Source organism: Triticum aestivum, chromosome 1A (genome assembly GCF_018294505.1).
Source record: "Triticum aestivum cultivar Chinese Spring chromosome 1A, IWGSC CS RefSeq v2.1, whole genome shotgun sequence".
In the NCBI taxonomy this organism is placed as follows: Eukaryota; Viridiplantae; Streptophyta; class Magnoliopsida; order Poales; family Poaceae; genus Triticum; species Triticum aestivum.
The window spans coordinates 24989257-24996245 of record NC_057794.1 but is presented as its reverse complement, the minus strand read 5'-3'; the positions used below and the strand labels follow the sequence as shown (position 1 = coordinate 24996245).

General features: G+C 48.1%; 1 pseudogene; it reads left to right on the top strand.

Moving 5' to 3' along the window:
- The first annotated feature begins 1466 nt into the window (after positions 1-1466).
- Positions 1467-1605, top strand: LOC123072633 (uncharacterized; annotated as a pseudogene).
- The last annotated feature ends 5384 nt before the right edge of the window (positions 1606-6989 follow it).

Genomic DNA, 6989 nt, shown 5'->3' with positions numbered 1-6989 from the left:
CAGTCTTTTACAGTGATATCGGAGTCGTTGCCTCGAGTAGGTGTGCTGACCAGAACACTTAAAGAGAAACCTCAGTGGCGGCCTTGTCCTTGGCGGCTTTCGTGTAATGTGTGTTCATAGCAATGCCTGCTAGTGGTGCCCTGTGTGGCTGCGTCGGACAGTGTTTTTAGTGATTTTCAGCTGATCAACTAGACAAATATATTCTTAATTAATACCGTTAGATTTTCAGACTCGGGTTAAAATACATTATGTCCGTGTATCTTGAGCCAATTTAAAGTTGTGGTACAATATTTCTGAAAGAAAAGCATTGATGTGATATTTATTGCAAGTCGTCAAAAGCTATTTAAAGAAACAAATACCCAGTGATGTTGTAGCAGCATATATACTCTCATCTTGTCAAACTTACAACAGCATACGGGGAGTATAAAATCAGTCCAAATTAGTAGTAGTCCTAAGATAAGATATATTAGGGTTCGACTTGTATACTAGAATTGGAAGGTGTCTGGAATTTCGCTTCTATAGTTTTTGAGCAGTTTTTGTGGATGTCCACAATATGTCGTGCTACGGCCGAAGTTTGTCTAGGAGTCGTGTGGAAGTTGTTTGCTTGTTTTAGTTACCTGGCTTGAAGAAGGGATCCAACCTCTGCCTGACCTGGTCTGGGCCATATAGGCGTTTGAACGAGGCGAGCACCCTGGTCAGGGCCACCGCCGGGAGCATGTTAAATGATATGGCTGTAGTTGTAACGTGACATATGTCACGGCGTGTAACTTGTGTGTGTGTGTTGTAACTTGGGCATGTTGTTGGAGATTAGAGATCCTTATCTTGTATAGTCTTGGATGAGGGGTCAAGCTAACACAACAACCTGCCAACCGATGTAATCTTGTCTTGCTATTTAACACGCACGCATCCCTGCCAGGAGGCATACGCTTCACCTCTTTTTTTTATGGTAATCAGAGCCTACCTGGGGTTCATCCATGGCGAGCTCTTCCTCCGCAAACTCCTTCCCCTCGTCTCCGTTTGCACACAACGCAAGTGAGAAGCTTACGAGAGGGAACGAGGCCTTATGGCGCGCCACGGTGCTCTCAGCCATCAGGGGAGCGCAGATGGCAAGCTTCCTCAACACCGAGCAGCCGCCTCCGCCCACGACCATTGAAGTCACCGGCGACGACGGCAAAACCAAGACGAAGGCGCCAAACCCTGAGTTCGGTGTGTGGTACGCGCGGGATCAGCAGGTTTTCTCATACCTGCTGACTACGCTACTGCGCGAGATGGCCGTCCAAGTGGCAACCTGCCACACCGCGGCCGAGCTGTGGAACACGGTGCAAGGGATGCTCGCGCCGCACACCAGGGCGCAGACCGTCAACGTCAGAATCGCCCTAGCCAATCTTCAGAAGGGCAACTCCACGATCACAGAGTATGTTGGTAAGGTCTGAACCCTATGTGATGAACTAACTGCTTCAGGGAAGCCTTTGGACAAGGAAGAGGTGATCTCCCACATCCTTGCTGGACTGGATGAGGAGTACGACCCAGTGGTGTCGGCCATGTGTTCTAGGGTCTAACCTGTCAAGATCCCGGAGCTGTTCTCACATCTTCTGAGTTTTGAGACTCGCCTGAATCTTCGCGGCGGGTCCTCTCAGTCGTCCGCAAATGCGGCGGCGCGTGGACGTGGCTTCAACAAGAACAACAACTCCATCGGCAATGGTGATCGCGGCGGTGGTCGCGGCTTCAACAACAAACCAGGCGGTGGTGGTGGCCGTGGCCGTGGTGGTGACCACGGCCATGGTCGAGGCAACTCGGGAGGCAGGGGGAACTACAACAACAACTCCTCTGCCAAACCGGTGTGCCAAATATGTGGAAAAGTTGGCCACCCTGCCTGGAAGTGCTGGAAGCGCTACGACTCCTCATATCAGGGAGGAGAGGAGCGCTCGGCCAATATGGCTACTCATCAGTATGGGGTTGACACCAACTGGTACATGGACAGTGGTGCAACCGACCATATTACGAGCGATCTGGAGAAGCTGACCGTCCGGGAGAGGTACACGGGCGGTGATCAGATTCATACTGCAAACGGATCAGGTATGTCCATTGATCATATTGGTTATGCAACTATTTCTACCCCAGATCGTAATCTTCATCTAAAAGATGTCCTTCATGTTCCCGAGGCAACAAAAGATTTGATTTCTGCAAGTAAACTTGCTCTTGACAATAATACTATTGTTGAAATTCACCCTCATTTTTTTCTCATCAAGAATCTGGAAACGAGGAAGGTTCTACTTCGAGGCAGGGGTAGAAGAGGGCTCTATCCTGTCAAACACACCGGGGGAAACGTCAAGAAGCATGTGCTCAATGTCACCAAACCACCTCTGGATTGGTGGCATAGACGTTTAGGTCATCCTTCTTCCATAGTTGTTAGGAAGATTCTTAGTGAGAATAAACTCCCGTGTGTCAATAATGATAGCAATAAGCATGTATGTGACGCCTGCCAAAAGGGCAAAAGTCACCAGTTACCTTATCCTCAATCCTTGAGTGAATCTAAATTTCCTTTGGAACTTGTCTTTTTTGATGTGTGGGGTCCTGTTGTTGAAACAGTAGGCAGAAAAAAAATACTATGTGAGTTTTATCGATGACTTTAGTAAATTCACATGGATCTATCTCATCAAGCACAAATCTGAAGTTTTTCAGAAATTTCATGATTTCCAAAACCTTGTTGAACGACGTTTTGATCGCAAGATTCTTGCCCTCCAAACAGATTGGGAGGGGAGTACGAAAAGTTGAACTCTTTCTTCACCAAAATTGGTACACTGGTGGAAAAAAGGCCTTTGCTCGCGGTTCGCAACTGCCATTAGTCGCGGTTGCGCAACCGCGACCGACTGGGCGCGACTAAAGCCCCCCCCTTTAGTCGCGGTTGCTTAAGAACCGCGACTAAAGGCCCGTCCACGTGGGCGCCAGGTGGCCGTCGGGGCGGAGGACCTTTAGTCGCGGTTCTTCTGGCCAACCGCGACTAAAGGCCGCCGCAGGTTTAGGGTTTTAGCCCCCCCCCTTAAACATGTTTTCTGTTTAATTTGTATTGTTTTATTTCTTTTGTGCTTTATTTTAATTTTGAAGGAGTTTCATATATTCTACGGTACTACATACATGCATATGAATGTACAATTTCAAATAAATTTGAAATTAGAACCAAAAAGAATTCAAGAGGAATATACAATATATATTCAATATCATCGGATGACCATATACAATTTTGAACAAGTTTCCATACATGATTTAATGCATATAAAGTTCTACGTCCTCGTAATAGTGTTCTCCTTTAGGATGGAGGACTTCCCTGCTGAACCATCCAGCTAGTTCCTCTTGAAGTGGTCGGAAGCGAGCTTCTGGACTAAGCATCCACCGGAGGTTATTCCTCTTAGCATTGGTATCACTCGGAACCCGCTCAGAGGTGTATCTCCGGATCATCTCACAGACATAGTATCCACATAGATTGGTCTCCGGTGGCTGAATATCCCCAGCATTCTTAGCCTTTAACATTTTGAATTCTAGCTCTTTTTTGAATTCACCGACCTTTGTATCTACGAACCGTCTCCAAACCCTACGAGGCAAAGAAAATTAAATGAACAAGAGAGTTATTAATTAGTTACTTGATATTAGGAAATGAACGAAATAGGCCGATCGATATAGAGCGCAAATGAATGAAAATAATTACTTCTGCAGCATTCTTCTCATGCCGCCCCAAAGCTTTGGATCCATATTCACAGAATCGTGGACGAGACATTCTGAGGTGTTAACTTTAATTACTAGCAGAATCCAGTGGAACCTGCGGACACGATACATGCACAGTACGTCATGCATAACTCATCGATTAGCCGGCCACATACCATGCATGGAGTAAACAAAAGAGAATGTGCTCAAGACAGAAACACTCACTCAAAATGGTAAGGAAATAGAATATCACTTTTGAGTTCCTGCTTTGTAAGAAACTGCCACAGGTCTGCCTCCATGTCGGCGGGGTAACGCTCCAACACATGTCCATTAACGATGTGTGGGTCAATGAACCCAACATCATGGATGTTCCTTACTCTGCATTCCTTAATCTTCATTCTGCATGTATAATAGCGGACACAACAATATAGTTAGGACATATATATAGTGCAGGCAATATGAACGAGATGGGGTAGAAATTAATAAATCACTTACAGAACGTAGCAACTGATGATAGATTTATCGAGCTCGCGCAGATTGAAAAGCTGGAACAATTCACTCAGTTCAATTTGTACATAGTAATGTTTGAAGTGATGCTCATGTCTAACTTCCGCATAAATATATTCTTTGGCGTTTTTATTTTTTATGTAACCCTTGTACCATTTCAGCAGACCTTTCATTTGTGGAGGTAGATCCTTTTCCTGCGCAGGCTCGACGAGAGGCCCATTCTTGACATATGTAATTACTACCTCCTTCACTGGCGCCTCATCAAGGCCTAACAGTTCACGAAGAGTAATACCTAAGTTGGCCGCTTGTTCTCTGGCACTCGTTACAGTCAATCCCTGTGCTGCCGCAGCTTGTATGATCTCGGGGGCATCCGGACAGAAGGCTTCCACTATAAGCGGGGCAATCGATTGTTTACTTTGTTCCCCGAGCTGGGCAACTTGTTTCCCGCTTTTTTTACTTTCGGCCTTCTCCCGCTCTTTGTTCTCCTTGAACATGAGTGCCTGCCTGCGAAGTTCACGTGCATAGTCGTTAGGCAGATTCTTCGCGGCTTGGGACGGTGTGCTCAAAAATGACTTAGCCCACTTCTTTTGCTCATCAGAAAATACTGGCTTGGGCTCGGGCTCTCTTTTCTTCTTGCAGTCCGCCTTCCATTTCTCCAAATCAGCAGCCGCGGCCGCGTCGACTTCCTCGGCACTACGTTCCCAAGGCCTTGTGGGGAGAGGCTTCAGTGATGGCTCCGGTACCTTTGTGGTCTTAGGTACATAAGGGTCCGGGTTAATAATCCAGGACTGCTTCTGCTTCTTTGCCGGAGGTGGATTGGGGGGCGGCGTCTGATCACTCGCCGGACGAGGACTGGGGGGCGGCGGCTGATCACCCGCCGGACGTTGTGGACTGGGGGGCGGCGTCGGCTGACGTGACGGAGGTGTAGGTGAACCGCCACCACCACCACCACCACCACCACCACCACCGCCACCGCCACCACCACCACCGTAGGGGGGTGGACTTGTTGTCCTTGGCGCCTCGCCTGGAAACTTGATAAACTTCTTTTGCCATAGAATGAAATGGCGCTTGACATCTCCAAGTCTTTTCTCCCCTTCAGGTGTAGCAATGTCAATCTCCAGGTCCTCAAACCCTTGGACTATGTCCTCCACCGTGACACGAGCATAGCCATCTTGAATGGGGTTGTTGTGGTGGAGTGCTCCAGGTAAACATGGTAAAGCACTGCCGATGGCTACCTTCATGGACATGTTCCCGATAGGATAATACAGATGACATTCTTTCATCTCCTTTATATCGTCCACGGGGTAGCGAGGATGCTCCGGTGAAGTAATTTCGACCACCAGAGGCTCCGGTGCAGTAATTTGGACCACCAGAGGCTCCGGTGCAGTAATTTCGATCGTCGGTGCATCTGCACCAGCCGGTGGGGCCTCCGTGGAAGCCACGCTGCTTCTCCGCTGCTGGCTTCCGAGATCCGCTGGATGATCTTCATGCTGCACCCGAGCTGCATCTCTTTCGGCTACTAGTACACTCATGGTTTTCTTCATCACATCAATTTCCGATGCCAACCGCGCCACAACATCTGCTTCCCGATCCATCTTTCTCTTACGGCTTCTGTAACCGTACGGGTCATCGTTCTGGGGGAACCCTATTTTCCACGGAATGTGCCCCATGCCTCGTACACGTCCTCCGTGTTCAGGATTCCCGAGGGCTTTTGTCAGCGCGTCGTTCTCTCTGTTGAACTTGATCTTCCCCTGTTGAGCATCCCTCATTGCGTTAATAAGGGCTTGGGTGGGTTTAATTAATTTGCCCCGGTAAACACACTCCCCTGTCTCCGGGTTCAGCGTTCCCCCATGCCCGTACCACCAGCTTTTGGCCCTTGGGTCCCATCCCTCCGTACCTGGACGGATTCCTCGCGCCCTCAGCTCGTTCTCCATCTTCTCCCACCTAGGCTCCCAAAGGCGATACCCTCCTGGCCCCATAACATGATTGTACTCCTTCTTAGCCGCATTTTCCTTATTTTTTCGATATTTGAATGAACTGCTCCGATTTCTTTTGCTTCACAAATTCTGGCCAATCATGTTTCAGTTTCTCATATTGTCCTTTGAAATCCGGAGTCTTGTTCTGCTTGACAAAGTCATGGGCTAGATTTTGCTTGAATTTCCGGAATGCGTCGGCCATCTTATGAAGAGCGAACTGTTTGACTAGCCTCCTCCTCTCCTTGTTTTCCTCAATCTTGTTACCCTCCTCATCGAATTTGTTGTATTCCGGAGGTAGAACGAAATGTTCCATAAGCTTCTTGAAGCAATCTTTTTTTGTTCTCTTATCGACAAAAGTGAAACCATCAATTCGTGCCTTCTTTGGCTCATTCCACTCCTGGACGGTGATCGAGACGTTGTCTCTAACAATGGCTCCGCATTGGCTGACAAACTTGGTGGCGTTCTTGCGGGGCTCCAGCGGCCTGCCGGTTGCACTGTCGACAACCTCGATGGTGCATGTTTCTCCTTGTTTCATCGTCTTGGTTGCGCCACGCTTTGACGACGTACTCGATTGTTTCGACGATCCGGCCGAGGGCTAAAATAAGAAAGAGTCGTGCGCGTTAGTACACACATATTTATTCAAATCAGTTAGTTTGTATCACCAGAGGCTCAATGTATATATATACCTCGGCGCCGGAGGTGGTTGCTACTTCCATTTGAAGATCGTCGTTTATCAACGTTTGTTCGGCATCATCTTGCTGACGGCGCCCTTCATCTTCACCGTCAAGGTTCAGATAAGAAGAGATA